This window comes from Sapajus apella, unplaced genomic scaffold (assembly GCF_009761245.1).
Source record: "Sapajus apella isolate SASKATOON/1434 unplaced genomic scaffold, GSC_monkey_1.0 scaffold58, whole genome shotgun sequence".
Classification (NCBI taxonomy): Eukaryota; Metazoa; Chordata; class Mammalia; order Primates; family Cebidae; genus Sapajus; species Sapajus apella.
This window is the reverse complement of record NW_022436998.1, coordinates 8732532-8743726: the sequence shown is the minus strand read 5'-3', so window position 1 is coordinate 8743726 and position 11195 is coordinate 8732532. Positions and strand designations below refer to the sequence as shown.

The 11195-nt window shown below is 37.7% G+C and overlaps 1 protein-coding gene across 2 annotated transcripts in view; it reads left to right on the top strand.

Moving 5' to 3' along the window:
* The first annotated feature begins 361 nt into the window (after positions 1-361).
* Positions 362-11195, top strand: part of A1CF (APOBEC1 complementation factor) — a 76974-nt gene continuing 66140 nt past the window's right edge. The window contains exon 1 of one of the 2 annotated variants that reach the window (XM_032245620.1): positions 362-451. The gene's annotated coding sequence lies outside the window, so the exon portion shown is untranslated. The remainder of the gene's footprint in view (positions 452-11195) is intronic. The other variant, XM_032245621.1, reaches the window with a different exon arrangement.

The following is an 11195-nucleotide window of genomic DNA, read 5'->3' as shown; positions in this document are numbered from 1 at the left end:
GTAAAGCAAAGAAATAGTCTCATAAATTACCTTAGGCATAATATCATTTTGGCATAGCAAAAAACAAAGGAACAGACATAAAGAAAAGCTTACATATCCAATTGCAGTGAATTTTACTTTTTAAATATATCATATAAGTCAACCAAATAGCTTCAAAATAATATTTACCCCAATATTTTTACAACATTTATTTTAATTTTGTAAACAAATAACAAAGATTGTTTTCATAAATTATTTCTGGGCTGTAGTGACCCAGTTATCTGGTCAAAGGGCTGCATGGATGCAAGAGACAGGGTGAGTTAAAGTTTAACTCCCAGGAATTGTAAACCAAACCTAAAGCCACTGAACCTTTGGAGTTTGATATGATGATTAGAGCATAACCCGAGTGACACGTTGAATTCGCCATAATCAAGGAAACCTTTTCCGGGTGGGGATCTCTGAAATTACTCAGGTATGATCCATGTGTTTTCCTTTTTTCTATTTCAACTCTGTGAAACTGTGCATTGTTGTATCAGCGGGAATGCAGTGAAAATAGCTTTTACTCTCTTCTGCTATCTAGCCTAATTCGAGGAATTATCTAGCTTGTTTTTAGACTAATGAAACAATTGGAAAACAAAAGAATATATTGGAATTATCATATAATCTCACAATGAGACAGCTACCAGGATTTAATAAATTTCTGAGGGTTCAAGAGTGGAACCAATGTTCTGAGAAGTTTAGCCTTAACCAGACACCAGGGACAGTTGTGGTTGAATGCCTGTCCTGATCCTAGGAATATGAGAAACAAAAATGCAATTAACAAAAGAAATAGTATTAACATCCCTGGCAGATTTTGAGTTTTGTGTGTTGGTCATAATTCCTATCACACTTCAGACTTCATATGTTTAATTATCTACTACCACTATAAAAAATGTCTTGGTAAATTCTTGCTATTTCTCCTGCCATTATCTTGCTAACCAAAGGAATGTGTAAACTCTTCACTTTTGATTCTGGCAAAAATATTATGGAAAATGACTGGCTTTTAGTGTGTTAAATCTCAATCTTGGAATGGCTAATTATTGGATTGTTTCCACAGTTTTGGTGACTGTGCTGAGGTGGATATATTTTCACATATTTTTGTTTACTCCAAAAAGATTATTCACAACCAGAATATAATGGTATTTTATCTCAAGAAAGTAATCAATCTGGGTATTTACCAGAAATATCCCACTTCTGCCAGAAACCTCCTAAACTCTGACTTTTTGTCATATCACCAATGAATTTCCAAGAAGAATGGATTCCAACTAAACAAGGTTATTTACTATAGGACTTTTCAGATGTGTATTGTATATTTCCAACAAGATGAAGAATGCAGCATTATTTGTGCATTGTGCAGGATTAGTGTTTTGTAGAGTACATTTTGGTAAATTCAGCTCTAGTTATAATTTAGGATCAAGAAAAAAAGTGTGTTGGTCTGCTCTGAAATTTCCTTTATAAAGTGTGTTACAGAGCATGCAATGGAACATAGGTCTGGAAATGACAGTGATATCACTTACTTGTCAAAGCAGTAAGGCTTTGCCCTGCTCAATACAGAGAAAGAGACAAATGACTTACAAGGTTCACATTTTCTGGAATAACATTTACTCTGCCCATTTTTTATAACTCTTAACATTTTACTGTTTCATTTTACTATTCATCCATTTTAAGGGAAAAAGGAAGACAGGTGGCAAGGAAAAGAAATATTGTTGTGCGCAAACACTATAAAATGACATAATGGATATTAAAACACTGTAAATACTTAGTTCTTATTTTCTACTGCACTAATGCCAAGGTGGTTTTGTGTCATTTCAAATATCAACATTATATTTAGTGGATGTTAATAAATGTGGCTCAGAAGAAAAGTGACTCCATTGTCAAGTAAGTCGAGGAAATGGTTTTAGAAAAGTTATAGCAGATCTTGTTACCCCATGAGTGTTTTTAGTAAAACATGAGTGTTTTTAGTAATAATGATAACAGACATCTATGAAACACTATATTATCAGGTCTACTTTTAAGTTCTTTCCATGAATTACCTCATGTGATTCTTAGAACAACTCTATGGGGTAGATACTATTATAACAGGTTATACATGGGAAAACAGAGGCACAGACTTGTTATCTAGGCTTGGCTACTCAGCAATTGGCAGAACCAGGCTCCCTAGTCTAGTGGTCTGATTCAGAGCCCAAGCATGTACCCATTATATCATACCCTCAAGGACTGGGGACTCATGAAACAAGCAAATATTGTCATTTATCACGACTACTTAAGAAAGTAGGCAATATTTTGCTTCCTGGGTATCATTTACAACAGATCATCTTCTTTCAGGAATGTCTACCAACATCTTTCAAAACTGGTATTTCTCAGAAGACAGAAAAGGAAAGACCAAATCACATTTTTAGCCCATGTCCAGCATTCATAATAATCAGAATCGATTGAAATCGTCACAATTGAAAAATCTAAAGGACTTTAGAGTCTAGTCTTCTTCTACCAAATAGAACTATGCCTAGCTGAGAAACTTTAAATTAATTACAGAAAGAACACTAGGCTTTTTGCCTGGACACAGCTAAGTCAGAACGCCTATTGCAAAATTTTCTAGGTTTGTGACCTTGGGCATGTTGTTTGACTCTTCTGAATCTCAGATTCCTCAAATGTGAAATAGGGGTACAATCTGCCCCACAGTATTTTGTGAAGGTTAAATTACATGATAAAGCAAAGAATTGAAGAACAGTCCCCGGCATTTAAGAATTCAGCAACAACTCCCTTCCCTTTTCACTTTCCTGTTTGTAACGACCTCCAGAAAACTTTTCTAAAATTGCCCAAGTGTACCTATTAGGTCTTATTTGTCAAAACAATATTAATAAAGTTGAAATCAAAAACTGTACATAAACAAAATTTCAATCAATCTCAAATAGCAGTACTATTCCATTTATTCAGAGAAAGTCAGTCTGTAATTATTGTTTTTAGTATTAAAGCACACAGAATATATCTTTATTTTAGAGAATATTGTACCTGACACAGGACACACTTGTTTCATCATGAAGGCAGTTAATGTTAAAAATTTGTTTCAGTAACTGTCTCTTAAAATATTGTCATCCCTTAGAAAGCTGAGTAGTACTGTGGGTACTATTACACAATGGTTTTCATTACCTTATGTGTCTCTAAAATGACTCAATAAGTTCAAACAAGACAGTATTGATCGACAGAGGATAAACACCATTTTATCTTATTCACAGAAACAGTAACCAGGCTCCCGCAAAGTACAGCTCTTACAGTCCAACTGCCCCCAGAAAAGGCATCTGGAAAAGGAGCAGTACCCTTGTGGCGACATTCTGTATTAGAAACCTATAGCCCATCTGCTCCTTGGCCTGATCCTATAAAATCCAGAGTTATTAACAAATGTTTGCTGCCCATTAAATCAGAAAAGCTAGTTTATCATTTTATTTCATCAAATCTACTGCAACTAGGTTATCAGTTTTGTTTTGTTTTGCTTTGTTTGAGACAGAGTCTCGCTCTGTTGCCCAGGCTGGAGTGCAGTGGAGAGATCTTGGTTCACTGCAACCTCTGCCTCCTGGGTTCAGGTGATTCTCCTGCCTCAGCCTCCTGAGTAGCTGGGACTACAGGCTCTAGCCACCATGCCTGGCTAATTTTTTGTATTTTTAGTAGAGATGGGGTTTCACTATGTTGGCCAAGCTGGTCTCGAACTCCTGACCTTGTGATCTGCCCGCCTTGGTCTCCCAAAGTGCTGGGATCACAGACGTGAGCCACCGCGTCCCATCTAGGTTATCGGTTTTAATGACTACTTAGAATTTTTAATTTAATAAAATAAAATTTTGTATTGAATATTTTTGATTGATGCAATCCAAAAACTAAAACATATCCTTTTGTAAAAAATTATTGTCTTCACTAAAATATACTTGTATCTTGAAAGTTCTAATTTGATTTCTTTTAAAAATACATCAACTGAGCTTTTTTCCTATATAGATTTATGTGTAGAGTTTTATGCATATATGTATTAATCAGATGTAGAAGATTTTCCAAATTTGCTTATTCAGTAGGGTTTGGTCCCTGGTAATATTAAGAGGGAAACAGTAGCAAGGATGTAAGATAAATCCCTCTGGTTTTCACAGTTAGGTACAACGCTCTGCTCCAGACATAATACAACTAAGAGAATTAGCACATGACCAATTTGGCCAGACAGAATGTCTGAGTGAGCAGATTAGTTTGTAATTCTATAAAATCCTACCTGCAATGATGTAGTGATGTCTTCCCTTCCTCCAGCAATTAAAAAATAATCATTGTTTTAGGATGCCCAATTGATTTAAAAATCACTGGGATTAGTTAAGTAGCAGAACCAACTACAATAATACCTTATTTCCATAGGATATTCTAGTTTATAAAGCTTTTCATATAGAAGAACTAATACAGATTTTTAATGGCAAATTTCTTCATAGTTGATGTCAATTCAGGATGCCCCATTTCTTCAAGGTGACTGTGTCAATATTCACCATTCCAATTGTACAAATCTGATTAACTGAAAGACACTCCCACGTAACGTTTACAAGCCCAACTCTGTTCATGTAGAAGAATGATGATTAGGTAATGGGCCTTCAATAACTTCACTGGATATTAGCGTATTAATCAGTTAAGAGGCTAGATGAAAACAACGAAGAGCGGAGAGTACATAAGGATCCATGTAGAAGGCAAGACAAGAACCACTCCCATATGGGTCCTAGAAGAAAACAGCCTGAAAAGTTGCAATTATAACTCAGCCCAGATGCTGTAACTAACACAGTGAAACATATAAAGGAACAGAGGATTATAAAATCTCCTACCTGCCTGGCAGGGGACTGGCAAAGCATTGTATACAAATGAAATTTTTAAAATTTCTATTGATTTTAGTATTCTTCTATCCTGCTCTTCTATTGGGATTCTGCTTAGTGCTTATCTTTCCAGCTGGGGCCTTTAGCATGAAGTAAATTTTACTTTTAATTATTAGATGTAATTATACCCTAATGCCTCTGACTATTTGCAATGGAAGTCAGAAATCAAAATCTGGTACCATGGGGGAAAACTCTGTTGGCACACATAGATGTTCATCTCAGAAATCCTCTTTCTAATCCTCTTTTCTGAAGATCTCTAACAGTTCCTCGAAATTCATGCACTACCAACTAACTAGAATTGGCACCCTGTGATGATTATAACAATGATGTTAATAAAAGCTCTTACATCCTCTTACATCCCGCCAGATGCCAGGCACATAGGTTAACTCACTTAATCCTCCATCACTCTATGGAATAGGTACTATTGCTATGCCATTTTTCCAATAAAGCATCTATGGCTTAGGGACATGAAGAAACTTGCCCCAGGTCACACCAGCAGCAAGTGGTGCAGGAGTGAGTCCCAGCAATCTGGCACAGGCCTCCCTGCAAAGAAAGGACCAATGGAACACTGGGAAGCATCACGTCTTAGAACTAGAAGGAAACTTTTGAGATCCTTTATTTGACAGAGAAAAGCAACTTGGGTTCCCCAAAGATAGAAGACACATTTTTGTTAGAATGAGAATCCAAGAGCAGGACCTGAACCCTCAGGGGACACTTTTCCATCATACCACTTCCCAGTGTACAGCATTTCTAATTCAGCCTGATTCTCTATGAAAATTCCGAGAGACATATCAATAGAACCCCATGGTTAAAGAGGAATACTCCCTTCACTCTGAGTCTCACACCTTCCTTGCTATGCCCAGACTCATGGACTGACATAGTCAGAGATTCAGTTAAAGGAGACCCATTTTGTGACTTGGAGAGGCTGAGAGGCCCAAATCACAGAGGAAATATGTGCAGACACCGACATGGATATGGTTTAGCTTTGTGTTTCCACCCAAATACCATCATAAATTGTAATCCCTAGGCCTGAAGGGAAGACTCTGGTGAAAAGTGGTAGGATTATGGGGTGGTTTCCCCTGTGATTTTTCATGTTAGTGAGGAATTCTCATGAGATCCAATTGTTTTATAAGTGTTTGACATTTCCCCCTGCACGCACTCCTTCTCTCTCCGGCTGCCATGTAAGAAGGTCCAAGCTTGCTTCCCTTTGCCTTCTGCCATGATTGTGAGTTTCCTGAGTCCTCCTGAGCCATGCAGAACTGTGAGTGAATTAAACCTCTCGCAGTCTCAGATATTTCTTTATAGCAGTGTGAGAACAGAGTAATACAGGCGCCGTGAACATAGTGACAGGATAAACCACGGAGGCATTGCTAAAAATACAAAGTAACTGTCCTGAATGACTTGGTTGCCTTATACTCAAATTCTGTTAGTGTCTGAATAGGACATAGCACCTCCTACCTGGAGGACACACCCTTTTCCCCAAGGAAAAATAATTGGGCTGCTAGGTCTATGTCTGTTAAGGGAGTCCCATATTTAAACTGACCTGATTTAGAACTTTAAATTGAGACTTAGATGGTCCCAAATAGCAGCTCCACCAACCTGAATAGAGTTATTCATTTAGAATAAGAGTTTGTTTCCACAAGTTTTGTTAAAATATAAATTAGTTTGGATGCAGGATATGAGTGATAGGGACCAAAGTCACTTAACAGACTAACTAGGTTGGCAAACCCTTGTGAGAAGCAAGTTTTGATGATGGGGAAAAGAAGATATTAAGAGTAGACGGTCCAGGGAGGAAGTATCAAAAATAACTGGAGGGTGATATAAGGGACTTGAGTAGCTGGCATTTATCTGATCTTTAAGGAAGAATTAACTTATTAAAGAATTCTGTTAGTAAAGTCATTTGAATATCACACTTGCGAAACACTAATTCATCTGTGTCTATTTTTCTCATTATATAACAGATACTTAACAGGTGCATTGACTTGAATTGGCATCATGCAGGAAATGCCATTATATAGACCCTTAAGACATTTTAAGAGAAAAACCTATAATGCCTAGAAATTCAATTTTCTCTGCCTTTTGAAAACAAGCCATCAAGTCCGATCTTTTCTGTAATAAGTTAGTAACTCAGAATTGCAAAGGATTTCCTAAAGCCAAATGATCCAAATCTCTGATTTGTGGTGTTGACATAGCAGAGTGGAGACAAATTATATGTTAAAGCAGAATGTTCTGGACCTGGAATGGTTGGACACAAATTCTGGCTCTACCACTTGCTACAATTTAACTCTAGGCAATTTATTGAACTCTGTGACTATTTCCTCTTCTGTAAAGGCAGGTTGTTTAAATAATTAGATCAAAAATTATATATAAAGTGCTTAGAATAATGCCAAGCAAATGTGCATAAATTTTAGCCATTTAGCTATAACGCTGATCATATTTCTGTGCTGATTATAAAATGTTTTACTAGAGGAAAATAGGTGAGAAAGAGGCCATGAGGTGCAAATGTAGAGCGCTTTTTAGAGTGCAATAAGATGGCTTAGAAATTAACTCTATCCCCATCACTGGCTTGCAGTGCAAATTTGGAACACTCTCTTTCTGACTTTCTTGCAGTTTTTCTTTCCTTTTCTTTTTTTGAGAGGGAGTCTAACTCTGTCACGCAGGCTGGAGTGCAGTGGCATGATCTTGGCTCACTTCAACCTCCGCCTCCCAGGTGCAAGTGATTCTCCTGCCTCAGTCTCCTGAGTAGCAGGATTACAGGCATGCACCACCACACCTGGCTTTTTTTTTTTTTTTGTATTCTTAGTAGAGACAGGGTTTCACCATGTTGGTCAAGCTGGTCTTGAACTCCTGATCTCATGATCTGCCTGCCTCAGCCTCCCAAAGTGCTGGGATTACAGGTGTGAGCCACTTCACCCAGCCCTCTTGCAGTTTTCCTAAGACAGAGACACTCCCTATCATTGGCAGGGTCTCCTAAATTAGCATAGAATGATTTGAAGGAATCTGAGTAATTATAGGAGGAAGCAAAAGAGAAATACAGACCCTCACACCAGAGTGCAAATCTCTAATACTTCGTTATTTTCATAGTTATGATAAAAAATGTTAGTACTCAAAGCCACTTACGATGATGCATGTAAATTAGCATAATATCAGGACAAATACAATATGGCTTTTAAAATAGAAACATAAGGCTATCTTTCCTTACAAGTGTCAGATTGCTTCTGTGCCACTGTAACATAAGAGCTTTAGATAGATTTTGTAAGCTTCACTCAGAGATCAAATATACTCCATTAGTCAGGGATTGGCAGACTTCGTGAAAATTGAGTTTTCAACTTAAATTTCTCCAAATTGGTCTGAGGAAACCAGATGCAGCAACTAAGTTCAAAAGATCAGATTCCCAATGAGGTTAAAATGAGAGGAAGAAACATAACACTAGATGAAGAATGAATGAAACAGCACTCACAGTTCATCAGTTCTCTAGAATATACCACACAAATAATTGGTACCAGGACTATTGAATAATCACCTGCTTTTAAGCTGTAGAATATCTATATTGTATGCCATGGTTACCACTTTATGTATTCATAAGACAACTTAAAAATTAAACATATTTGTATTAAACATACAAAGACATTCTACTCTTCTCGTTAGGCCATGTCATTCTACAGTCTCTAAATTCTGCCAGTTCTCTTTCCCAGGAATCTTACAGAAGTCAGGCATTTTGGGAATAGCCGAGTGTCATAACCGAATAAAGACAGCACAACAGTCACCAGCAGTAGTCTGATCTTACAGGTACTAGAACAATAATAGCACAAAAAAAAGAGTTATGTATATGTATTAGTCAGTGTTCTCTAGAAGAACATAGAATATATATGTACAGGCAATAAATTTATAAATGTACAAAAACATAAATAAAATATAAATTTATATAAATATGCATATAAATATGTAAGTCTGCACATATCAATACAAATAAACGATTTATTGTAAGGGGTTGGCTCATGCAATTATAGAAGCAGAAGTCCCAAGATTTGCAGTTAGCAAGCTGGAGATTCGGGGGAGTCCATGTGTAGTTCTAGCGCAAGTCCAAAGTCTTGAAACCCAGGAAAGTCAATGGTATAAGTTCCAGTCCAGAAGCCAGCAGGTTACAGACACAAGAAAAGCCAATATTTCAAGTCCGAAGATCAGGAAAGGCCACTGTCCCTGCTCTGTCATGCAGGCAGAGCTACCTCTTACTCAGCTTTTATGTTTTATTTAGGTCTTCTATTGATCGCATGAGGCCTACTCACATTGCATCTAATGTTAAAATTTTCCAAGACATTTTTTGGGGTAAAAACCCATCATTCTTTTTTTTTTTTTTTTTTTTTTTTTTTGAGACGGAGTTTTCACTCATGTTACCCAGGCTGGAGTGCAATGGTGCGATCTTGGCTCACCGCAACCTCCGCCTCCCGGGTTCAGGCAATTCTCCTGCCTCAGCCTCCTGAGTAGCTGGGATTACAGGCACGCACCACCATGCCCAGCTAATTTTTCGTATTTTTAGTAGAGACGGGGTTTCACCATGTTGACCAGGATGGTCTCGATCTCTTGACCTCGTGATCCACCCGCCTTGGCCTCCCAAAGTGCTGGGATTACAGGCTTGAGCCACCGTGCCCAGCCAAAACCCATCATTCTTCTCTGAATCTTCAGTGTTGACAAGGACAGGTCACTTAATGAGTATTCCTGTTTCTGAGTTTCTGATATGCTTCTCCAAGTTGAGCACAGGCTGGAAGCTTTATAAGAGAGTATTGAAGTCAGAGCAGCTGCAAAAGGAAAGGGGTGTATTGAAAGGTCTCTTGTGTGATGTTGTGCTGCCAAAACTGACCTCTCAGAGCTTATTCACCCCTGTGTGTATATACTTATTAATGTCTGAACATATGTGCTAGTGCACTTATACATGTATACACACAAAATCACATACACCCAACACCTAATGGAATAGGCATGAATTCGGTTTAGCCAAGGAAATTATAGAAAGAATAATGGGAATTCTAGTCATGTGGAAAATGGGAAACAAGGACAAAGGCACTTAGGTAAAATAAAAAGTAACTGGTGTGCCTAGGAGACCTGATGGGCTTGAGCGTGGTATAGCTCCAGGCTTGCACTGAAAGAAAATCAGGAAAGCCGAGTTAGGACCAGGTCATGGCAGACTCTGAACGTTAGGCTAAGGGGCTGAACTCTATTTCTTTCTAGTTAGTGATGAGTCCAGTGAAGGATTTGGGGGAGGAGAATACTAGAAGGGATATTTTAGGGAGGCTGATCTTCCAGTGGTGTGCAGAACAGACATGCTGTGCCTAGAAGGTAGTAAGCAGCGACATTTCTTTCAGTCTACGCTTTCGCTGAGCTCAGGTTAAGTTCAATAATGGAAAATGGGGTGGGAAATAGAACTTGGAGTGTAGAGGGAACAACGGGGAAGTATACATATGTATAGAAAGCAGAAAACAAGTCAAGATCCAGGCTTCATGAGGTGCCTATATTGAAGATTGCTCTGGATAAAGAGACTGTTAGGATTTTAGAGGCAGAATTCATGGCAATTCACAGAACTGCTAAGGCTCTTCATTATTCACATGATTCAACTTTCCTACATCTGTTCTTTTCTCCTAAGAGATTTCCTTTTCTCTGTACTTTCTCCACCCCACAGCTTTTGCTTCCTTTCCATATGTAGAACCACACAAGTACTAGTTTTATGGATGCAGTGGTAACATAAATATCTTATTGGCTAGTCCTCATCAAAACTGAGTTGAAAACAAATCATATGAGCCAGAATCTAGTAAGAGTCAGATCTTTAAAGGTTGTTCAAGGTTTCTTATTTATAAATACTAACAACTAGGAAAATATTCTTTAGAAATGATGAAATTGTAGACAAAACAATTATTAGAAAAAAATTTGAATTATGTTTTCTTTCCTCCTATCTAGTTTCTACCTTTGTGATGTAGTGTTTTTCTTTTTAATTAGATTTTTTATGTGACCATATGGCCCATTTATTTGGTAGGTGGAATAAATTCAATTACTGTCAATTGTTTTGTTTTGTTTGACCTATAACATGTATAAGTTAGAGCTTAAGTCAGCTGTTGTACATGCAGCTGCCTATTGTTATCACCTGGGGAGCTTTAAAATATATCATTTCCTGGGCCCCATTCCAGACCAGCTGAATCAGAATCCTTCCGGGGTGGGAAAGATGATGCCTAAGCACAGGTGATTCTACGATGAGGCCAGGTAGGGAGTCTGGTTTTTGTAAACAGCTTCTGTATGTCATTGCTATTG